Source organism: Schistocerca nitens, chromosome 2, assembly GCF_023898315.1.
Source record: "Schistocerca nitens isolate TAMUIC-IGC-003100 chromosome 2, iqSchNite1.1, whole genome shotgun sequence".
In the NCBI taxonomy this organism is placed as follows: Eukaryota; Metazoa; Arthropoda; class Insecta; order Orthoptera; family Acrididae; genus Schistocerca; species Schistocerca nitens.
Window position 1 is genome coordinate 606,319,020 of NC_064615.1, and position 26,077 is coordinate 606,345,096.

The 26,077-nt window shown below is 41.2% G+C and overlaps 1 protein-coding gene and 1 pseudogene across 1 annotated transcript in view; one reads left to right on the forward strand and one right to left on the reverse strand.

The window, feature by feature from the left end:
* The window catches only part of LOC126235191 (hemicentin-2-like), a 534,119-nt gene that overhangs the window by 95,481 nt on the left and 412,561 nt on the right, over window positions 1-26,077 (reverse strand). The gene's annotated exons all lie outside the window — the stretch shown is intronic.
* Window positions 3,829-3,946, forward strand: LOC126238185 (5S ribosomal RNA; annotated as a pseudogene).

The following is a 26,077-nucleotide window of genomic DNA, read 5'->3' on the forward strand; positions in this document are numbered from 1 at the left end:
TAAGTTTCTCGCTGTTATCATTTCTACTACTTCTCATTACCTTCGTCGTTCTCCGATTTACTCTCAAACTATACTGTGAACCCATTAGACTGTTCATTCCGTTTAGCAGATCATTTAATTCTTCTTCACTTTCACTCAGGATAGCAATGTCATCAGCGAATCGTATCATTGATATCCTTACACCTTGTATTTTAATGCCACTCCTGAACCTTTCATTTATTTCCAGCATTGCTTCATCGATGTACAGATTGAAGAGTAGGGGAGAAAGGCTACAGCCTTGTCTTACACCCTTCTTAATACGAGCACTTCGTTCTTTATCGTCCACTCTTATTATTCCCTCTTGGTTGTACATATTGTATATGACCCGTTTCTCCCTATAGCTTACCCCTACTTTTTTCAGAATCTCGAACAGCTTGCACCATTTTATATTGTCGAACGCTTTTTCCAGGTCGACAAATCCTATGAAAGTGTCTTGATTTTTCTTTAGCTTTGCTTCCATTATTAGCCGTAACGTCAGAATTGCCTCTCTCGTCCCTTTACTTTTCCTAGAGCCAAACTAATCGTCACCTAGCACATTCTCAATTTTCTTTTCCATTCTTCTGTATATTATTCTTGTAAGCAGCTTCGATGCATGAGCTGTTATGCTGATTGTGCGATAATTCTCGCACTTGTCAGGTCTTGCCGTCTTCGGAATTGTGTGGATTATGCTTTTCCGAAAGTCAGATGGTATGTCGCCAGACTCATATATTCTACACACCAACGCGAGTAGTCGTTTTGTTGCCACTTCCCCCAATGATTTCAGAAATTCTGATGGAATGTTGTCTATCCCTTCTGGCTTATTTGACCGTAAGTCCTCCAAAGCTCTTTTAAATTCCGATTCTAATGCTGGATCCCCTATCTCTTCTAAATCGACTCCTGTTTCTTCTTCTATCACATCAGACAAATCTTCACCCTCATAGAGGCTTTCAATGTATTCTTTGGATGGTTCAGATGGCTCTGAGCACTATGGGACTTAACAAATGTGGTCATCAGTCCCGTAGAACTTAGAACTGCTTAAACCTAACTAACCTAAGGACATCACACTCATCCATGCCCGAGGCAGGTTTCGAACCTGCGACCGTAGCGGTCGCGCGGTCCCAGGCTGAAGCGCCTAGAACCGCTCGGCCACACCGGCCGGCAATGTATTCTTTCCACCTATCTGCTCTCTCCTCTGCATTTAACAGTGGAATTCCCGTTGCACTCTTAATGTTATCACCGTTGCTTTTTTTAATGTCACCAAAGGTTGTTTTGACTTTCCTGTCTGCTGAGTCTGTCCTTCCGACAATCATATCTTTTTCGATGTCTTCACATTTTTCCTGCAGCCATTTCGTCTTAGCTTCCCTGCACTTCCTATTTATTTCATTCCTCAGCGACTTGTATTTCTGTATTCCTGATTTTCCCGGAACATGTTTGTACTACCTCCTTTCATCAATCAACTGAAGTATTTCTTCTGTTACCCATGGTTTCTTCGCAGCTACCTTCTTTGTACCTATGTTTTCCTTCCCAACTTCTGTGATGGCCCTTTTTAGAGATGTCCATTCCTCTTCAACTGTACTGCCTACTGCGCTATTCCTTATTGCTGTATCTATAGCGTTAGAGAACTTCAAACGTATCTCGTCATTCCTTAGTACTTCCGTATCCCACTTCTTTGTGTATTGATTCTTCCTATGTCTTGAACTTCAGCCTACTCTTCATCACTACTATATTGTGATCTGAGTCTATATCTGCTCCTGGGTTCGCCTTACAATCCAGTATCTGATTTCGGAATCTCTATCTGACCATGATGCAATCTAATTGAAATCTTCCCGTATCTCCCGGCCTTTTCCCTCTATAATGGTGTAGAAACGTCGCGCCCTGCGACGTCACCCTCTGGCTCGTCGACGCTTCAGATAGCTTGGCATGCTAAAAAGAAGGGCACGGATGATAAGTTCATGCGAGATGTAACGTGTGTTAATGATGTAACATTGGTACCATAATTCAGCACAATTCAGCCCGAGTGCCACAATGGATGTATCAGACGATGAGATGGTGTGCAACCCAAACGTTGAAATCCGTAGTTTTCTCACGAGTAGCCGTGGAAAGTATTTCACACACACACACACGCTCAGTAGCGAGACGAAAGGGCCTCTGGAGGTGGCATAAAGGCCGTCAGTGAAACCAAACCCTTCTCTAGGGAAGTTCATTTTAATATATTTCGCATACTAAAACGACAGTGTAATGTACAACAGAACGACTTTCTTGACAGCCTATGGTACTGCTGACACCGCTCGGACATCTCAACCCTTTTTATTGACACTACGGTGCTGCAACCCCATTGAACGTTATCTCACTCATTTTGAGTGTAGCGTGACGTCAAGTTTTGCTTTGGCAAACAGGTTAAAACCACAAAGGACCGTTGAAAACCATTCAGCGAAGTTTGAATGTGATCAAAGTATGCTTATGCATTTTTCATCCAACCTTTTTTTTTTTTTTTTTTTTTTTTTGCGCCCTCCCGTAGTGTGTGCATGGAGAGAGGGAAGGGCGCGACATCGAAACGCTCGTGAATAAAATGGCAGAATGTCTGTCTAAGATCCCCCCGCCTCAAAATGCCAACCCCTGGGTGCCCCATGTGCATCTTCGTTGTGTACTTTAAAATTGTCTCCGTACAGAGAGATCGATCTGCCGATCTCTGCCGACCAGCCAGACACGCTATCCTTCCGACATTAATGCGAATTCGCTTGAAGTCAGGAAGTGCAAGCGTGATTTGTGTTGCGTGTCCCACCAGTGGGTAGGCGTTGTTGAATGACTATCTCTGTACAGCGACATTTTTAAAGTCCCTATCAAATCTGCTCCCGTGCCGAACTGGGTGGTCTGAGAGGAGTCACCGGCCGGGGTGGCCCAGCGGTTCTAGGCGCTACAGTCTGGAACCGCGCGACTGCTACGGTCGCAGGTTCGAATCCTGCCTCGGGCATGGATGTGTGTGATGTCCTTAGGTCAGTTAGGTTTAAGTAGTTCTAAGTTATAGGGGACTGATGACCACAGAAGTTAAGTCCCATAGTGCTCAGAGCCATTTGAACCATTTTTGCGAGGAGTCCTTTGCCATTTCATTCAAGTGTATGTCAGTGTCGCGACATTTTCTCCCATGTACACGCTACATGTGGCAGAAGGGCCCTAAAAAGTAGGCATGAAAAACGATAAACACGCTTTTCTCCTACGAATCACGTCCATATTTCATCGAATGGTTTTGAACAGTCCCAGTGGTATCACCCTGTGTAATGTACCAGAGGAAAAATTGCTGTGACGCTTCTTTCCAAAGGAATGAGATCTCATTCAATTCGGATTCATCCCACAATATGCATGGAGAAGGACTGAAACGTCTGGCGGGCGCCAGCACTGTCATATGTTGTCAAGAAAGCCACCGAGTTGCTCATCACACTGCGAACTGTCGTTTAGAGCGCGAAATGTTTGGGGATTAACGCCTCAAGGAAAAGGGTGGTTTCATAGACTTAGTGTAAGCTACCTCAGGAAGTCTTTTCGTGTCGGTACTGAGTAGCGGTGTATGTGAAATATTTTCCTTTAAAATAAATTTCTTTTATTTCATGTCTATGGTCACCAAACGTTTAGGTCCTCATATTACCCGTGTCGGTCTGCAATGACCATCTTCAGATCTGCAGCAGAATATGGGAGAAACGCAAATACAATTAGTGGATTGTCTACAGCTTAAAACAAAATAGGCCACGATCAAAAGGATTACTGACATAAGCGTGGAAAATTATGCGCCTTAAATACGACTAGCCATACCTGTTTTATGGCAACGGCCTTGCCGCAGTGGATACACCGGTTCCCGTGAGATCACCGACGTTAAGCGCTGTCGGGCGTGGTCGGCGCTTGGATGGGTGACCATCCAGGCCGCCATGCGCTGTTGCCATTTTTCGGGGGTGCACTCAGCCTCGTGATGCCAATTCAGGAGCTACTCGACCGAAAGTAGCGGCTTCGGTCAAGAATACCATCATAACGAATGGGAGAGAGATTTGCTGACCCCACGCCCCTCCTATCCGTATCCTCCAATGAGGATGACACGGCGGTCGGATGGTCCCGGTAGGCCACTCATTGCCTGAAGACGGAGTTCATACCTTTTTTATAAAAAAGATGTCCTAACCGTAGTGACCTCGACGTCACTGTAGTATCTTGTACCATAAGGAAGCGAGGGAAAGAGTGTTGTTATGGGTGGCCGATATGTTCTTTCTACAATACAAATGCACACGTGTATCAACGTAGTTCTTTAGTTACATGATAGCTACTACTTAACTTTAATAAAGTCCATGTGATGTGGTACAAGCTCATCCAAATAGTCCTCTTGCAGACAATATCGGTAATCTTGCTATAGTCTGACGCTATGTACTCTCCTACCCTACGCGTGCTCTGGGAATGAATGACAGACACCAACCTAGAGTAGTAAGTCGAGTCAGCGGCTGAGCTAGTGCAGCTCTCCGGTCAGCAGCGGTGGCCTAAATCCTTGCTGTCGAGAGGACGTTGGCGGCAGGTTGCTTGCGAGTCTGTGTTCGGCCTCCCTCCTGATAGACGTGCTTGATCGAGCGCCTACTATCGATCTGCTCACTGTATCTTTTCCGGCCGGTGGGGTGGCGAAAGCTTACGCCAGCACGCTAATATACTAGAGCCATAGGGACATCGTCAAATGCTAAACACAAAATTAGCGCCAGCATCATCACACATATATAAATTATAGTATACACAAGAGTTATCTTACCAGCAGCGCTACTGTTCAAGCAAACAACCGTACAATAGCGCATAATTTTTTCGTGTATGTCAGTAATAATTTCCATCATGGCCTACTTTGTTTTCAGCTGTAGACAATCCACTAGTTGCATGTGTGTTCTTCCCATATTTTCTGCAAATCTGAAGATGGTCATTGCTGACCAAAACTGGTAGTCCGAAGACCTACCAGTTTCTGATCATAGACTTGAAATAAAATTATTCTACCTTTTCGAGTCACTGTTCCATAAGAGACCATGTCTCAGCTTGTGAATGTTTTCCATTTTCACGCATAAGAAAGCCGCGTGGTTTCCAAGCTGGGCGTCACTGATCCGATCTCCATCGCAGAGGCATCAAAAGAAGGGGTGAAATATGAATAAGACGAGGCGTGACGACCTTTTTACCGTGTGACACGTCCACACCTGCACTGAGCAAAATTATGGTGACATCATTAATCCACTTCATACCTCACAGGAACTTCTGAGCTCTGGTCTTCTTTCGCATGTGTTGACACCATGCCGTTTGTAGCATCACCGAGCCCGTGATTGACGTCAAAGAGCGTGACATTTTTGCACCATTATGGAGAAAGGCTCTAGGCACCTTTGATCCAAATTTAAAACTTATTGCAAGGTGAGGTAATAACGTGGTTTCAAAGAAAGTTACTCTTCAGTTGTGTTGTGCAGAATGATTTGCATTTATATGGTGGATAGTACGTTACCAAAGGAGTAAAGGATTCTATGTTCTTCTATTTCCAAACACGATTATGAGTCTTAGTAAATAACACAGTTTGAACTTTGCATATATATTCTCAGACATGACACATTTGCAGGATTTATGTAGAGATGGATGTGAGCTGTAACCACAAACACAGTATGGCCACTGAAAGTCTTCCTGCGAAATACAGCCCGCCGGCCAGTGTGGCCGAGCGGTTCTAGGCGCTTCAGTCTGGAACTCCGCGACCACTACGGTCGCAGGTTCGAATCCTGCCTCGGGCATGGATGTGTGTGATGTCCTTAGGTTAGTTAGGTTTAAGTAGTTCTAAGTTCTAGGGGACTGATGACCTCAGATGTTAAGTCCCATAGTGCTCACAGCCATTTTTTGAAATACAGCCAACTAGCGATTATCGAAGAGTGGATTATCTGGCTTTCATTTTGTCCATGTAGAGTTCGGCGATTCTTCTTATACGAAGCGGAAAATATTTCATGTAAAGGCTTTTTTAAATTACCGCTCCAGTGATAACTTTGTCAACTATTGTGTTACTTATTTATTTAGCGACATGTTTCCAGGGCCGTGTCTCATCTTCAGGCTAAATGGCATTACAAAAACAACTTTACAATAAGGTCGTACTGATGTTATATAGACTTTTCTTAAATACTGGAGTCATCTTGTGGAACAAGAGAAAACTTAGTAAGAGGCGATGTCACTTTGTAAGCTGGACTGATGTTTGCAAGAAAATGTTTTGTAATGGTCACTTACTTTGTTCTTCTGCAGTGGCAGCCTCGTTGAGATGCGTTGCGGTGTTACTATTTCCGTGGCCACGGAAACATCAGTCCAGTTTCCAAAGAGACATCTCCTCTTACTAAGTTTTCTCTTCTTCCACAGGATGACCCCAGAATTTACGAAAATACTATATAACATCAGTATCACCTTACTGTAAAGTTGTTTTTGTAATGCCATTTAGCCTGAAGATGAAGTATAACGCTCGAAACATGTCGCTAAATAAGTAAGTAAAACAATATTTGACAAAGCTGTGACTGGTAGCGGTAATTTAAAAAAGCCTTTACATATTTCTTGAGACAGTCGTGGTCAAAAAATAGTCAAAATGGAAAATATTTTGTTGTAGTTAGATGGTATATTCTTGTGTGAATTAGAAATTTTTGGTTTTGACGAGAAAAGCGGCGAGTGATGAAATGCCGATGACTATGGACAAGAATTTGAGAGACTCAGTGGTGCTGATACAATGATCAAACTGCTTTAAGTGGTGGAAGAGAGCGAACACGAGGGGATCGAGAAACCAGTTACCAGACACACCGATACGCTGATATTTAATTATCACGGCAAAATTCGGTTTACTCTACTGGTCTTTTGAATCATTAGTAAATGTAAAATAAAAATAAATAATTTCGCGAGCCAAAAATCTTGAAAATTATTTCTTGTAGGTGACTGGAAGAAATTAATAGAAAGTACAATATGTTTTAGTCTAATTCTGAAACTAATTTGACTGTGTCCAAGTAGAATTTCATAAATAATGCAGTGGGCTTACAAATATGGCATGTAGCGTGTCTTGTATATGGAGCTTTGAGTAAGATTTGTATTTTGTATAATCCATTTTCTTCTCCTACGCATCTCAGTTTCACATTAACACCTGTAATAGAGTGTTTTGTGCATACAATGAATCTGAGTTATCAACGATATCTGTTTTTCAAGCTGATGCCAAATACGTTGACCTTTTGAAGCTGAAGGACTTTCTAAAAAACAAAAAGAGGTAAATTCGTGGTTATGGTGTTCTAGGTGGTACATACATCGAGTGTTGTAATTTAGGTAAAATTTAGATGAAAACAATTAGGCAGATGTCCTGGCAGTTATCGTCAGGGCAACCTGCTGAATAAGCCGGAGTAAGCGCATCTGCAGTTGACGCCTTTAACGAGTTGAAAACATGTTTACAGCCATTTAGATGCGAAGTGCTGGTCCGGAGCTAGAGTCAATGACTGCGTATTGCTCACGAGCGTAATTATTTTTGAAATTCTGTTTATCCACTTCTCTCCCGAGCAGCGCTCGTACCATTTGCATAGCTGAATCCTTAGCCTCTTTGTTCTCTCTCTGGTCTTCCTTTCGTTATTCACATGTATAGCTTTCGATTATTCAATTCAAGTAACGCTGAGCTGAGATATAGGTTTTTCATAAATATTTCACGGGACGACACATTCTGCATGGATGCAGATAGAAACTTGGAACAAATTTTGAGTTACGCAAAATTTTAACCTGGCACTAGTTGTGAGTTGTTGGTTGACGTGATGGCCAGTACGGATCGTGCTCATGCAGCAGCTCGCTCGCTCGTTCGGTCATTATATGATGTGTCTCGGGTCGATGAGGTAGGAACGCAGCATCACAAGGAACACTGCAGCACAAGGCTTGATGAGCTCATTTTTTAAACAGGTGGCGTTCAATTACAATTTGGCGATGTGATTTTGTCGAGAATATGGCACTGCAATATTGGATAGACCGGAAGCGGTACACGGAACTACGAGAGGCCACCAAGGTCGCCTGACTTCATAGAATGTGATTTTTTTGGGGGAGTGGATCGCTATAGGCTATGTTTGCAAGAATCCGTTTCCAACAACTCTAGTAGATCTCTGACACCGCATAGCAACGTCAAAGAAAGTAGTAACACTAGACATCCGGAAGTACGGGGAGAATTTCACTATCCTCTGGATGTTTTCCGTTCATTGGTGAACGGCAAATTGAACATTTGTAAAAGATAAGCGGAGGATTTTGTAGTAGAGGCAACTGTAGAAATAAATCAGGCAATATACGAGTATGAACATGATACCGGGTCTCCTGCTTGCTGACCTCTATTCTACCTGGAAACGTGGTAACCGCAGCTGCACAGGCTACCCTTGGATGCCTTCTACCAGACCAAAATTCTCAACTTACACTAAAAACTAATGATGTGCCTCTGCTCATTAGCTTCGTTCCTCGCGGCATCTTGCCGTACTGTTGTCATCATTGGCCTTCATCGCTTTAATCACCATTGTGATGTCTGTTCTTTTGGACATCTCCGAAAGAACAGACAAACATTTGATCCTGTAGCCACTGTCAATCACGACCGAAAGGAATTAAAAACATTAGCTGTCAGTGGGCATTGATGCCACGAGTAATGTGGTTAATGAGCAAGGGCACTACATTAGTCGCGTGTGGTGTAAGTTGAGAATTTTGGTCTAACTGAAGGCTTGCGAGGATAGTCCGAGCAGTTCCGGTGGCCATCATGCCCCGATTGCGTAGTGGTGAGTGCATCTGCCTTGTATGCCGGCGACGTGGGTTCCCGCCTTGGTCCAACACAGATGTACAACTTGCTGCATTGACTTTCATTGACAAGTCAATGCCCACTGGCAGCTAATACCTTTAATTCCCTTCTGCCAACTTGTAACAAGTTCTTTTCATTTCGTCACTGAAAAATTCTTCCGACTTTTCTCGAATCCAGAACTTGACAGCTGTCTTCCCCTTATCGTCCGAGTGTAATGATTATCCTTGAAGTCTGTCTTGAGTAGAGGAAAAAAAACTGCGTGGCGTAAGATCTGATTAGTAAAGAGGGTGTAGAATCGTTTCAAACTTGTTGGTGAATGGCAAACTAAACACTTCTGAAATATAAAAGAAATCTTTTATAGTAGAGGCACCTGTAGAAAGAAAGCTGAAAATATACGAGCATGTACACGAGTGTGAATATGAGTATGTACTGCATAAGGGTTCCAAAGAGCCTCTTCAGTTACACGCGACGTTTGTGGACGAGCTTTGTCATGTTGCAAGAGAAACTCGACGTCGGATGTGTTCTAGAGCCTGTATGTGCTGAAAAGAATTTAGCGCTGCCCTAGTACCAAATAATCGGATACATAAACTCGGTCCGCATCCAAAACACAGTGAAAAAAAATTTTTTGCCGGTTGTGTTTTGAACTTTTTCTTCTAGGGAGAAAACGGATGTCGATTTCAGAGCTCTTTTCTATTCTGGGTCGTAATGAAGTTGTGTCCTTCGTACCTGTAGCGCTGCAAAAGTTGCTCGCAGAATTCCAATCGACGCTGTTTGCTCTTGTCTGTGAGACGGCGTGCTACCCATGCCGCACAGATTTTACTGTATCCTAATTGTTCAATAATAAAAGTCGACATTTTCCTTGGATATTCCAACACGGTTAGAAATTCGCTTTTGAGTGATGCGCAGGGAATGTTGAATCAAACTGTCGACGAATTTGCGATGTTTATTGTCTGTAGATTTCTCTCATGTCCAAATGGGCATGATCATTGGATTTCGGGCCAAGCGTTAAAGCTTCTCAGAAGTTTCTAAGTCTGTAAACTGGTCGCGTACCGCTGTGGTTAAAGTACACCGTGCAAGAAACAATATGGCGTTTTCAGATGAATCACGTTTTATGCTCCATCGGACAAAGGCCGTTTATGACTTGAAACGGTGTGACAGCAAACATCCTGCAACAGTGGTGGGAAGCGTTCTGGCCGGAGGACGGATCTAAAATGGCTGTTTAATATTGAAAAGGCAATATTTGATTTACTTGAGATAATTCTGATAGTTAAACGTGTAGCTGTCGACGTATAATTCACTAGCCTATTACTGTTGCCAAGTATATCTTACTAAAGTTCGTTAAAATCTGTTGCAACTGAGAAAGAAAGTAATTACAGATCTTCTTTGATAGCAGTTTGTGTTTGTTGGACACACCGCTCGGTATCTCGTAGCGCTGAAAATATTAACAGTACGATCGCCGTAGAATTCTGATTGCTCCACGAGGCTGCAGCTGCTATTTCTTGTGATACTGGAAAGAGGAAAAGGCTTCAGCGGGGCACATCAGATTTGAGACTACCGTGCAATGTAGTGCTCTCGATGGAGTAATGATCACTGGTCTGCATAAGGAGAAAATTAATATTTGATATAACGACTTTAAAAGAGAAAATTGTCTCATATACACAAAGCCGGACCGCAAGCTGGCTCGAGAGCACTATCATTCCTCACGAATTCCATATGTCTGACTGCTGTATGTCTGTAGCTACAATTATGCCACTAAGTTTTCTCAGAGAAAGTATTTTGTCTTGTTAAATATCTGGGATTTATTCAGAGAAAACCGTTTCCTAGTTAACTTAACACTTCTATAGTTATAAGATACCGTATACCAATCCAGAACAAATGTAAAATCGTAAGTAATACTTTTCGTTACAGACAATAAATCAGAGATAATCTAACATCTCCGAGCTATGCAGCACTCGAAAGCATTAGTATACTGTTATCGCTGCTTACAACTAACTCCCAGTTGGAAAAATCGTTCGTCTATAAATGTTGCGCGATGGACTCTGTAAATCATATACAAACAAATTGTCTCGCAGGTCTGCGACCTGTGTTAAAACTATATCATGTCAATTCGTTTTAACTTACGACAAATTATTCACACTTTACGTCATTACATCTTATCCATTATAGAGCATTACGGTCTGCGGAATGTTTTCGTGGCATTCTTTGTGTGATTTCGTCAATCTGGAAGGCACAAGGGATCGACACAAATATCCATTCGTCCTTCTGGATCATGTCCACCCTTACATGTAGTTTCATTTTCCTTGGTTCAGTAGCATCTACTAGCAGGACAATGAAACGTGTCACACAGAATGCAGTATTTGTATGCGGATGTAGATCGTAGAACGAAACGGTCGGAGGCTTGCCCACTGTATAAAGCAGTATAGACGATGATATGTGGCAGATTTGACGATTTAGAACAATAATGGTGCAGGCACATATGTTTAGGAACTCACTGTTCAGCGTACATTTCATAACTGGTTCGCTGCAGACGATACAAACGTGTTCTCTTGTTAACCTAACGACACAGTCAATTACAGTATCAGTGGGCAAGAGATCCTTGGGACTGGACCGTGTATCAGTGAAGAATTGTATCGAATTTCTTGTGATAGAAAGTCGATGGTCATGTCCGGATACGCCGGCAGTCAAGTGTACCGCTGCTCGAAACATGCACTGCACTACGTACACAGACTAATCGAGCCTATATTATCGCGTAGCATACTTTAAGCTGTGCTTCTATGACACCTGTAGACCAAAGCGAAGGGATAATGACAGCTATGGACTACGTGAGCCATATTTCCGATCACCTGAATTCCCTTCTTGGTTGATGTATGCCCCAATGGCGGTGACATCTTTCAGCAGGAGAAGGGTCGATGTCACAAGGCCAGAATAGTACTGAGTGAATCGAGGAGAATTGTAGTGACACCAAGCTCATATACTGGCTAGAAAATTCCGTTCATCTGTCGCCGATGGCTCATATTTGGTACGCTATCGGGGGTCAGCCTCGTTTCCACAGATCACCGGCCCATTATTTACGGACACTCTGTGACTTGGGTGTAGGCATCTGGTGGCATGTACCTTCGGAAAACTACCAACTACTTGCCCAATCCATGCCAAGCACAGTCGCTCATTATTTATATCCTAAATGTAGACCAACATGCTATTACGCAGTTGGTGAAAATATTTCCTTTTATCAGTGCAAGTTGTGTCCTGAGTATTGATTTTCTGTTGTTGCTCTTGTTGTGGTCTTCAACCTGACAAGTGTCATGCGTCTCTCGACGAGAGTCCGTTTTGTGCAAGCATCTTCATCTCCGCATAACTACTAAACTCTACATCCAGTTCAACCTGTTTACTGTGAAAACTGGTGCGTCAGGTTGTTATGAACCGATCCCCCTTTTTAGTGACGCAGTGTCATTACTTTCCTCCCAAATACTATTCAGTACCTCTACATTTGTCGCCTATCTTCAACATTCTTCTGTGGTAACACTTTTCAGATGCTTCTATTCTCTTCATGTTTGAAATTTCCATACTCTACGTTCCTCTTCCATATAGAATTATACTATAGATGAATACTTTCAAAAAAGTATTTCTAACACTTGTGTTTATTTTCGATGTCAGCAAACTCCTCTTTCCTAGAATTCCTTTTGTTTCTTTTTTGCTATTTCTGGTCTGAATTATACTTCCTCTCTTCTTCGGGGTCGTCATTTATTTTCCTACACAAACAACAATACTCCTCTAATAGTTTTCATGTCTCACTTCCGAATCTAATTAGCTGAAAACCGTATCATTTAATTCCACTACATTCCAATACACTTGTTTTACTTTGATGTTTGTCTTATAACCTTTTTTCAAGGCACTTACCACTCCATCCAACTGCTTTTTCTAGTATTTTAGGCCTTTGAAATCTCTAACAGAAATACAATTAAATCGGAAACCCAAAAACATTTTATTTCTTCACCTTAAGTTTATTTCTCTTTGCAAATTTCCACTTTGTTTCCCCTACTACCTGATCAACAGACAAACTAAATAACACTGGTGATAAACTAGAACCATGTCTCACTTCCTTCATCAGCCACTCCCTCCCTTTCACGTCATTTAACTCTTGAGCTGTAGTATGGCTTCCGTGCAAGATGCATATAACCTGTCACTCGAACATTTAGAGTGCGTCTCGAGAATAAATGTCATAAACAACACAGAGTTTGGAAAATCGAGGCACCAACGTGATCTTACAATTCACACACCAAAGATAATATTTGAGACAACCATCTGCCAGGGTTTAGCTGCTCACTATCGTCTCCGCAGATATCTCGTAGTTCCTACGGAGGTACTGTTACGAGCTATTTTGTATATGGGACGATCGCGTAACGACTAAATAAGATCGTTACGTCTGCTATATCAAATAGAGTCTTCCATTTCCCTTATTTCAAGTACTTTTAACAAGTTACTGGTCTAGATCCATCTTTTCATGTTTCATACAAGCGATTTCGCTTTTGCCAGACATTCGATAAGCACATAGATTTTTGATGTACTTCGTGTTGTATTTTCTCCCTCTGTTATGAAAATATATATGTGTATTTCAGATACTTGAAAGAGATTATGACTGCATTACCACTAAATTAAGACATTTACATCATGACAAAGTTGATTAGTTTTTGTAATTTGCATTGCATGTGCGATAATCTGAGTAGAGTACTTGCTGAACTGATCATTCACGAAAGTTAAAATTATATCATTATAATTGAATCGACTGCGGGTTCTTGGAGAAACTATGTAAATTAACTAAACAAACACTGTTTTTTGCCTTGTTTCACAATTTTATTATCAATGTTAATGCACAACCTAGGTTTCGGGTTATAAGCCCATTTTCAAGTACGTTGGTGATACCGAAAAATTATAATGCACAGATAAACATGATGACCAGGCATAGATACTCATCTTAATTTCTTAAGGTATCAATCCACAGCGTAATGTAGAATTACGTCAGTGACCATTTTTTAACAAATTACATACATTATTCCACATTCACCAATTACACTACAATGGCTGGACTAAAGTTATGCATCAGCCAAGAACTTTTTAACTACGCCTAAACCTGCTACAGATTGACCTCCCCGTCTGTCCAATGTAGCAAGATTGACACTTATAGCATGTGATTTTATGAACCCCTCTTTATGTGAAGGATGGATGTTTGTCTTTTGCATTGAACAAGAAACTACCTATTGTCTGAGGCACATAGAAAAACACAGACAAACCCCTTTTCCTCAATATGTTACTTATGCTATTTGATGTTCTTCCTATAATAGGTAATCTGCGACATTTCTTTTCCACTTTGTCTGTGTTTTTCATTGGGGATAGTAGCGACCTAGCTTGCTTCTTCAACTTCTTACCTAAAATTTTATCAATGGTGTTGGGGTTAAATTGATTCTTTGTAGCTATTGTTTTATTCTGTAAAGTTCCGGGTCAAAGCCTTATTGGGACATAGAGATAGAAAGGAGACAGTGGATCATGTGACGAATGCTGCAGTAGTCTCATTTGTTGTGCATAGATTGTTCACATGTATTACAATGAAAGACTGTAGATATTGTGTCACAAACATTGTAATCACACAACATAAATCTAGAAGATCAGCGGAGCACTGTCAGTACAGTGGATTGTTGTTTAAAATTATTTCTGTTTTCAGGGGAGCTATTATCAGCAAGCAAATGGTCTTGTAATGAGCCCACCATTTACTAGAAGGAATGTTCATGGACAAGAGGGAGACCTTAAGAGAGAACTACTGGCAAAACATGTTGTATACTGGTACAGATATGTAGATGATTTTCTTTGTATGTGGACAGGTTCCAATAGACAACTCCATGTTGTTGTGGTCTTCAGTCCTGAGACTGGTTTGATGCAGCTCTCCATGCTACTCTATCCTGTGCAAGCTTTTTCATCTCCCAGTACCTACTGCATCCTATATCCTTCTGAATCTGCTTAGTGTATTCATCTCTTGGTCTCCCTCTACGATTTTTACCCTCCACACTGCCCTCCAATCCTAAATTGGTGATCCCTTGATGCCTCAGAACATGTCCTACCAACCGATCCCTTCTTCTGGTCAAGTTGTGCCACAAACTTCTCTTCTCCCCAATCCTATTCAATATTTCCCCATTAGTTATGTGATCTACCCATCTAATCTTCAGCATTCTTCTGTAGCACCACATTTCGAAAGCTTCTATTCTCTTCTTGTCCAAACTATTTATCGTCCATGTTTCACTTCCACACATGGCTACAATCCATACAAATACTTTCAGAAATGACGTCCTGACACTTAAATCTATACTCGATGTTAACAAATTTCTCTTCTTCAGAAACGCTTTCCTTGCCATTGCCAGTCTACATTTTATATCCTCTCTACTTCGACCATCATCAGTTATTTTGCTCCCCAAATAGCAAAACTCCTTTACTACTTTAAGTGTCTCATTTCGTAATCAAATTCCCTCAGCATCACCCGACTTAATTAGACTACATTCCATTATCCTTTTTTGCTTTTGTTGATGTTCATCTTATATCCTCCTTTCAAGACACTGTCCATTCCATTCAACTGCTCTTCCAAGTCCTTTGCTGTCTCTGACAGAATTACAATGTCATCGGCGAACCTCAAAGTTTTTATTTCTTCTCCATGAATTTTAATACCTACTCCAAATTTTTCTTTTGTTTCCTTTACTGCTTGCTCAATATACAGATTGAATAACATCGGGGAGAGGCTACAACCCTGTCTCACTCCTTTCCCAACCACTGCTTCCCTTTCATGCCCCTCAACTCTTATAACTGCCATCTGGTTTCTGTACTAATTGTAAATAGCCTTTCGCTCCCTGTATTTTACCCCTGCCACCTTTAGAATTTGAAAGAGAGTATTCCAGTCAACATTGTCAAAAGCTTTCTCTAAGTCTACAAATGCTAGAAACGTAGGTTTGCCTTTCCTTAATCTTTCTTCTAAGATAAGTCGTAAGGTCAAAATGGCTCTGAGCACTATTGGACTCAACAGCTGTGGTCATAAGTCCACTAGAACTTAAAACTACTTAAATCTAACTAACCTAAGGACATCACACACATCCATGCCCGAGACAGGAATCGAACCTGCGACCGTAGCAGTCGCTCGGTTCCGGACTGAAGCGCCTAGAACCGCTCGGCCACCGTGGCCGGCTGTAAGGTCAGTATTGCCTCACGTGTTCCAGTGTTTCTACGGAATCCAAACTGATCTTCCCCGAGGTTGGCTTCTACCAGTTTTTCCATTCGTCTGTAAAGAATTCGTGTTAGTATTTTGCAGCTGTGACTTATTAAACTGATAGTTCGGTAATTTTCACATCTGTCAAGTCCTGCTTTCTTTGGGATTGGAATTATTATATTCTTCTTGAAGTCTGAGGGTATTTCGCCTGTTTCATACATCTTGCTCACCAGATGGTAGAGTTTTGTCAGGACTGGCTCTCCCAAGGCCGTCAGTAGTTCCAATGGAATGTTGTCTACTCCGGGGGCCTTGTTTCGACTCAGGTCTTTCAGTGCTTTGTCAAACTCTTCACGCAGTATCATATCTCCCATTTCATCTTCATATACATCCTCTTCCATTTCCATAAAATTGTCCTCAATTACATCGCCCTTGTATAGACCCTCTATATACTCCTTCCATCTTTCTGCTTTCCCTTCTTTGCTTAGAACTGGGTTTCCATCTAAGCTCTTGATATTCATACAAGTCGTTCTCTTATCTCCAAAGGTCTCTTTAATTTTCCTGTAGGCAGTATCTATCTTACCCCTAGTGAGATAGGCCTCTACATCCTTACGTTTGTCCTCTAGCCATCCCTGCTTAGCCATTTTGCACTTCCTGTCGATCTCATTTTTGAGACGTTTGTATTCCTTTTTGCCTGCTTCATTTACTGCATTTTTATATTTTCTCCTTTCATCAATTAAATTCAATATTTCTTCTGTTACCCAAGGATTTCTACTAGCCCTCGTCTTTTTACCTACTTGATCCTCTGCTGCCTTCGCTACTTCATCCCTCAAAGCTACCCATTGTTCTTCTGCTGTAGTTCTTTCCCCCATTCCTGTCAATTGTTCCCTTATGCTCTCCCTGAAACTCTGAACAACCTCTGGTTCTTTCAGTTTATCCAGGTCCCATCTCCTTAAATTCCCACATTTTTGCAGTTTCTTCAGTTTTAATCTACAGGTCATAACCAATAGATTGTGGTCAGAGTCCACATCTGCCCCTGGAAATGTCTTACAATTTAAAACCTGGTTCCTAAATCTCTGTCTTACCATTATATAATCTATCTGATACCTTTTAGTATCTCCAGGGTTCTTCCATGTATACAACCTTCTTTCATGATTCTTAAACCAAGTGTTAGCTATGATTATGTTGTGCTCTGTGCAAAATTCTACCAGGCGGCTTCCTCTTTCATTTCTTATCCCCAATCCATATTCACCTACTATGTTTCCTTCTCTCCCTTTTCCTACACTCGAATTCCAGTCACCCATGACTATTAAATTTTCGTCTCCCTTCACAATCTGAATAATTTCTTTTATTTCATCATACATTTCATCAATTTCTTCGTCATCTGCACAGCTAGTTGGCATATAAATTTGTAATACTGTAGTAGGTGTGGGCTTCGTATCTATCTTGGCCACAATAATGCGTTCACTATGCTGTTTGTAGTAGCTTACCCGCATTCCTATTTTCCTATTCATTATTAAACCTACTCCCGCATTACCCCTATTTGATTTTGTGTTTATAACCCTGTAGTCACCTGACCAGAAGTCTTGTTCCTCCTGCCACCGAACTTCACTAATTCCCACTATATCTAACTTCAACCTATCCATTTCCCTTTTTAAATTTTCTAACCTACCTGCCCGATTAAGGGATCTGACATTCCACGCTCCGATCAGTAGAACGCCAGTTTTCTTTCTCCTGATAACGACATCCTCTTTAGTAGTCCCCGCCCGGAGATCCGAATGGGGGACTATTTTACCTCCGGAATATTTTACCCAAGAGGACGCCATCATCATTTAATCATACAGTAAAGCTGCATGCCCTCGGGAAAAAATTACGGCTGTAGTTTCCCCTTGCTTTCAGCCGTTCGCAGTACCAGCACAGCAAGGCCGTTTTGGTTGTTGTTACAAGGCCACATCAGTCAATCCTCCAGACTGTTGCCCTTGCAACTACTGAAAAGGCTACTGCCCCTATTCAGGAACCACACGTTTGTCTAGACAACTCCATTATTTGTGGAAAATATGAGCTAGCAGCACACTAACATAAAGATCAGCATGGACATTCGCTTAAAGATACAAGACACTAAACATCATTTTAAAATTTACCAGAAAGTTTCCTTCACTGACACTTTCATCCCGGCTTCCTCCCAACATCCTAGCACCTACAACTTTGAAGCATTCTACCACAGGATCCACCGTCTCCTCTCTATCCCTATGCCACAAGAAGACTTTGACCAGGAACTTAACAGAATAAAAATAATAGCCACAAATAATAAATTTAACCACAACATCCTTGATAAAATTTTAGGTAAAAAGATAAAGAAGCAAGCTAGGTCCCTACTGTGCCAAATGAAAAACACAGACAAACTGGAAAAGAAATGGTGCAGATTACATTTTATAGGGAAAACATCAAATAGTATGAGAGACATCTTGAAGGCAAAGGATTTATCTGTGTTTTTCTATGTCCCTCAGACAGTAGGTAGTTTATTGTTCCATTCAAAAGACACGCCTTGAGTGTCAGTCTTGCTACATTGGACTGACTGGGCGGGCAATCTGTACCAGACTTAAAGATCACCACAGAAGCTGGAGATTGAAGTAGCCTGATTCAGCCTTTGCAAAACATTGCCTGAAAAATAACCACAAATACACAATAGACGTACAAGTCTTACACACAGAGGAAAAGGATAAATTAAAAATTTTATAAATTAAAAGACAGGTGTGTATATCTATACACCTATTACTAAAGGAGCGAACCAAATTCAATTATTCACCTTTTTTAGATGTGGACCCCAGGATAGAAGCAAAACTTTGGGCCCCAGCCCATTGTAGTTAAAAAGTTCTTGGCTGATGCATAACTTCAGTCCAGTTATTATAATGTAATTGCTGAATGTGTAATAATGCACGTAATTTGTTAAAAAATGGTCACTGACGTAATTGTTCATTAAGCTACAGATCAGTACCTTAAGAAGTTGATGAGTATCTTTGCGTGGTCATGCTGTTTATCTGAACATTATGATCTTTGGGAACCAGTAATGTACTTGAAAATGGACTTATAATCCGAAACCTAGGTTGTGCATTAACATTAATAATAAAATTGTGAAACAACGTAGAAAACAGTGTTTGTTTAGATAAAATTATATGTTAACCTTGTCGAGATTTCCTGCAACAGTTTCCTCTTGAATACGTTTTATGGTAAAAAAGTCTGCGTGAAAAATTAAACTGACTTTAGTGTATACAAGAAGGCCTTTTCCTTCTCTAATGGAAGCTTTATACCGGGTGAATCACCTACAACTAAAACCGCAGATATTACGGAAATGGAAAGTGCTACAAATGTGCGGTTTTCACAGAATGGAATGGTAGTCACAGGCTCGTATTTTTAGCCAGTCACCAGATGGTAATAATACTTACAAAGTGTATTTTTTGTGTAGCATAAATTTTTAAAAGGAATAAGTGTATTTTTTGTGTAAGCATAAATTTTTAAATGGAATAATCCCTATCGACATTAACAAACTGAAAGTAGAGTAAATTAGAGTTGTAATGGTGTTTGTTGCAGGATTCAGGTGCAAGTAGTTTATGAGATACCATAGTTTGAGAAGCTCGAACACTGACACTTGTCTAATACCTATGGTAGCATGTACTAAAGAACAACACAAGTGTATACACTAGTGACGTGGGTTCTGATGACCAGAAACGAGAACACTGACCATCACAGGTTGCGTTCAAAATGACTACCGGCAGTGGCAATACACGCTACCAGTCTGGTAGGGATCGACTGCGGCACACGTGCTAGCATTTCAGAGGAGATGTCAAAGCAGGCTGCAGTAATAAATCGTTGCGTTTCTTTAGGATAAATTGATATGTCCTTGTAGACAGTGTCTTTCAGCTAGCCCCATAGAAAAGAGACTACAACCGTGAAATCCGGGGAACGGGTCAGCCAAGATGCAGGTCCTCTGCATCCAATTCAACGATTTCGAAACAAATCGTGAAGACATGCTATAGTACCGTGTGCACTGTGGACTGGATAGGCAACATGTCGGATGGTGGTACCATAGGTTCCTCCTATGTTCCTCTGCGGAGAGGAATGTCTTCTAAGATTTTTTTTTATAATGCGGGGCCACAGTCATAATACATTTCTTTAAAGTCAGTACCGCCTTTAGACTGTTGTTTATTTACAGTGTTACGTTTACACTTACGTAATCATGATTTCTGCTTCAAAGTGCCATTATCAAGTGTTTACTGAAAGCAGATTAGACAGTGACAGTGAAATACATAACAAATGATATAACCATATAAGAATCCATATTTATAATGCTTCGTTACAAGTGTTATAAATTGCCTGAGATGGCATACTGTCGTATTACAATACACTAATAGACACTTGGTCTAAGAGTCGATATTTCTGGCAGAGCCTACTGCTTTGTTTCATTACTGAATATACCATCTTGACTGAATAACAGTTGGCTAAGTCTCAAATAGTCTTAGTCAAAGAAATTCCTGTTACGAGCAGGTGACTTTTTTATCTTTAGACTCAGTGTCCGGTAGGATACGAAAGATTAGGAGCAATTTATTTTCTTTGGTAGTTGTTACATCTTTGCAGTACCTGTTTATCTTAGTAGGCAGTGAAGTTTCCTTCTCATAAACATAAACAGTAACAAACCTCTCGATAATATTCGCTGAATCCATAAATATAACTGTCCAGCTAATCATTGACGTTGTTTAAAATACATTTTAGTACGTAAATATACAGCTTTTTTCGTGAAATTGACACATGGCGAACTCTTAGTTGTTTAATTTTGCCTCAATTCAGAATTAATACAATACAGTGCAATTGCTTATTCTACGCACTCATTATTTAACTAGTGAGGTTTGAAGCGATATTTATGATGTACGTATCAACAGGCATGTAAATCCTGTTATGTCTTGTACATAAAAGCATTTAAGTAAATAAAAGAATCAAACGATTTCATGTTAAACAGCACATTTAAATTTAGCATAATATAAAGAGTAGGGATATCATAGTATTTGTTGATGGTTGATGAGATACAATTACAAGGTGAGTGCACCGTCGTATTGATACATATGGCTGTAATCTTGGTGCTATAAATCTTATTTACTAACAGGAATTTCTTTGACCAAGACAATTTGAGACTTAGCCAATTGTCATTCAGTCACGATGGTATACTCCGTAATGAAACAAAGCAGTAGGCTCTGCCAGAAATATCGACTCTTAGACCATGTGTCTAATAGTGTATTTTAATAGGACAGTACGCCATCTTAGGCAATTTATGGCACTTGTAAGTAAGCATTATATATATATGGATTCTTATATGGTTATATCACCTGTTATGTATTTCACTGTGATTGTGTAATGTGCTTTCAGAAAACACTTGATAATGTCACTTTGAAACCAAAATAATGATTGTGTGAGTGTAAATGTAACACTGTAAATAAACAACAGTCTAATGGCGGTACTGACTTTAAAGGATTGTCTTCTAGCATCCGTGGAAGATTGTCTGTTAGGAAGCTGCGATACGTGTGAGCATTCAGTGTTCCATCTACGAGGAACAGGGCTGTGAGCTGAGGATTCACTATCTCACACCACACGTTTACACTCCATGGGAGATGACGTTTCACCTGACGAAGCCAATGGGGATTTTCAAAAGATCAGTAGTGCGGTTTACCGGGCCATGATAGATAATTCTGGCTTTATCATTTAACAAAGTACACAATACACCAGGAGTATCCTGTCTTAATGACCATATACAGAAGTTATCACGATTCTCATAATCTTTTTCACACAGCTCTTGATGGAGAGAGAGGTGTGTAGAGATGGAACCTGTGTCGATGGAAAATGCGTAGTACACTTGACTGACACATACCACTTCCTTGTGCGATGGCGCGGGAGTTAACCTGAGGATCAACTTGAACACCAAAAAACGTCATTAACTTCCCACTCTTCTGTCCTCACTTGTTACTTCTGTTACGCTGTCTAGGTTTTTCACTACCACATTCACGTAACTGGTTGAAGAGGTCAATAGATAATGACCGAGATGGTTGGCGTCTATTGGGATATCGGCATTTTCTGCGTCGCCAAATCCCATTGCCCACTCAAGTCCTATTGCTTGGACTGTCAGACACCGACTACCAAATCGCAGTGCAGTCAAGGAACACACAAGCACACTTTAAGCAAACATAGCAACATCGTACCTAGCAACTACCCAGGTTGAGCGGCACAAACAAGTGTCGTTGGGAAACTTTGCAAAATATATCTCGTAAACGGTTCGCACTACAATCCTGCAACAAACACCACTGACATTCCAATGTACCCTAATGTTAGCTTGTTAACGTCAATAAGCATTGCTCTATTCCAAAAAGTGTGTGTTTGTACAAAGACACAATTTCTAAGTATTATTACAGTCTCTTCACTGGTTAACAGTGCGAACCTCTGACTAGCAATCCACTCTGTAGAAGCCGCACATCAGTAACACTTCCCATTTCTGCAATATGTGCGGTGCACGTTTTAGGTGATTCATCCTACACATATATTTTGCTTTAGCCATTTTGTGTATGAGTCTTGAGATAGTCAAATGTTGTTCTGATAAACGATTGCTTACAATTTGCAGGAAGTTTCATGTTTATTTCAAAACATTTTTGAGAACAAATTCAAGAGTCCGTAATGCTTATTCACAGAAAAGAAACTAACACACGTTCCGAGCCTTATTAAAAAAGCAAAATGTATAGAAATTGTAGCGTAAGATTGTTTTATAATGTTAACAAGCCACACTTAGGATCAATACAACACAAGTTTGCCTCCTTTATCCTAAAGACACCGTCAGCGATTTTTAGTAATCTTTATCTTGAAAAGCTGACGCAAAAGTATTCGTATTATTTACGGCATGCAGTAGATCTCTCCAAAAGTGTAATGTCATTTCAATGACGGGGCGTATCTTCCGTGTTAGGCTCTAACATCGAAATTGGTTGGTCTATATGTTATCTCTCGGTATAATTGGCTGTTTGGAAAACTGTTTCTGAGTCAATAAAATTCTACCGGATGGCGTGCGTATTCGCGCACGCACGTATCCACACTAGGACGATAAACTGCTCACGCTGCCTTGGATCTTCGAGCAGTACCCACGATGTCTCATCCATCTTCTTTACAAGTTGTAACGAAGTTTCCAAGCTGGAAGCGCGGGTCTGTTTACTTGCTCGCTAGCGATAGTCGTGTAGAGCACGTTATCGATGGTACAGATGTTGTCGTGCCTGCGGAACACGTTACATTAAGAAAACTACCCCTCCATACTCGATGTCTCCTCTGCGACGATTTCATCTTCCAGCGGCCTAAGTATCTGTGTCGCAAGGCCATAATCGTGCTATAGTGGTTTGAGGAGAATGATAGTGACCTCTCAAAGATCTACTGGATTTGCTAGCAAATTCGCCTGACTTGAATCCGATTGAACACACACACACACACACACACACACACACACACACACACACACATACACACTCACACACACATGTATACAGTGTGAGTTACTATTGCCACTAAGAATAGCTCCGAAAGTATGATAGGAACTAAAACTCTTGTGGGACAAAAGTTGTATGGGACAACGGGGGCCATGATATGACGTGGGTTATTTATTGCTACGTGGGGTCGCTTCAGAGAGATGGTCAACCTTGTTTTTTCTTTTTAAATGGGATGCTATAGTTTGTTACTTATTTCCTGATAGCGGCTATCGAGACGAATCCAATGATGTGTAACAGTAAGGTCTTTGAAGGTCAACGAAGGTAACAAAGGTGGCATAAACGTCCATTTACAGAAGGTGTTAGAAGTGATGGCCATTGGTATCAATGCAATGCTGCAATCTTATGGAATGAGTGATATTCCTTATCACATCGGAACTTATATATATATATATATATATATATATATATATATATATATATATATATATATATAATGAAAGGGGCACTTATTTCAAATCCCATAACTGTATCCCACTGTGACGCTCAAAGCTGCTTATGACCTTCGACTGTAGTGCTGAAAAAGCACGGCACCCTGCGGCGTCACCTTCGGGATCGGTGACGCTTCAAACAGCAATGTGTCGACACATGCGTAGAAAGTCTAACCCTCAGAAGTTCATGTGAGGTGTAAGACGGATTAATCATATCACTTTCTCACAAAATTTCACCACTGTTCTGGCCTACCCCACCGTAGACGTGTCATACTGCAGGAAGATCGTCACACTCCCTTATACGCACTATTCAATCCTTCTGTCGAAGGGTGGTTACAACCATGACGCTCAGTGCTGAAACCACGCGGCTTTCTTGTATGTGGCCGATTGAAACACATTACACACGCCACCTTTCGGTATGGAGACAAAAAGGACAAAGAGGATCGTATAAAGCTCATCAATGAAAGCACCCTTTCACTTGGGGCATTAACTCTCGCACATTTTATGATCTAAAATGATAGTTAGCAGTGCGTTGAACAACAGGACGACGTTCCTTACAACCTTTGACACTGTTGATGCTCCCTGGACTGTTCAACTCTTCACGCTGGCCCGCAAGTCCACTGAACATGACTGGACCCTTCTGGCTCTTCTGGAGTGTAGTGCGACAGAAAGTTTTGCTCTGGTATGCAGGATGGAACCACTGTGGACCGTTCAAAGCCATTCGACGAAATTTGAACGTGATCCAAAGCAGCAAAGGGTGTTTATGATTTTCCAGTACAATCCTGTTGTTTCTGTTTCATGTGACTTGATCACAGACGGGGTGTGGGGAGAGTGTTTGGTCATTGACATATGAGTGAATAAAAAGCCAAAAGTTCCGTTTGAGACCTCCGCCGCCTACTTTGGCAACACCCTCGGTGCCACCAGCACACCTTTATTGGGAACAGGGAACATCAAAAGTTTATGTGGAGACAGAGAGAGAGAGAGAGAGAGAGAGAGAGAGAGAGAGAGAGAGTCAGCCACTGACAACCAGGCGCCTGTATTGTAGGCAACCATTTCGACACCCCTGAGCTGAGTGACGCTATGCCGCTGAACTAGCGCCTGCTGACAGTACGCGGATCTAAGAGCTGCCGAAAGAACGAGAACTCCATGGACGAACTTTCAGATATTGTTCAGGGGTACCTTCTGAGTGTTTTGCTAGACGGGGCTCACCGTTTTCGGCGGCTCACTACAGTGTTACTGCATTTCGTTTGCTTTCTTGGCTTTGTATCAGTATTGCACGGAAAATAGTGCACAACAGTGCAGATGTCCATTCTTCCACTTTGTGTCTTATTCGGAAGCAAAATTCTTCCTTTCATGACTACTATTCGCTGCTGACACCAGTAAGGTCCATTTTACACTTTGCCCCCAAGGTTGATATTCAGTATTGCTCGTTTCTATTTCAGGTTTCGTTATCTGACAGCTTTATTTTTTCGGTTAACAGTGATACAAAACGAGAAGCTTAGGTTTACTGCTAAAGAGTCGCTCGATATGCACCTCTTGCGTAGAATCACTGAAGGCAGTGAACGAGCAGCCAACCGACGGTACACTGAGCTGTTCCCCCAGCGGTATCAACCACATCAAAGTAATTTTGCATGTGCGTCGTATCATACATTTTGGTTTCGGCACATTAAACTTATCTTCACTGTTGTCAAGTCATTTTCATAGAAAGAAGGGTGATTGCGAAAACAACCAAATAAATCGTAATTATATTACCTCTCTGTAAAGGGCCACCAGAGACCATTGGTCTATTGTACACAAAAAATCAGAACGTATCTCTGAACAATGTCCGAAAAGTGTACATAGAGTTGCAGTTATCTGTGATAAGTAAAGGAAAGCGAAGGACGCGGGTTGTCGCATACTCGTGTGAGACGGAGTCATCATCATCTGAAAGAGTTGGAAACTGTTGTCACTTTTTCTCTGCATTTTGCCGGCTGATCTAGTAGTACAATATCCTGATCCAGATGCGACAGTGACTCAATGATGGACAACCTGGAAA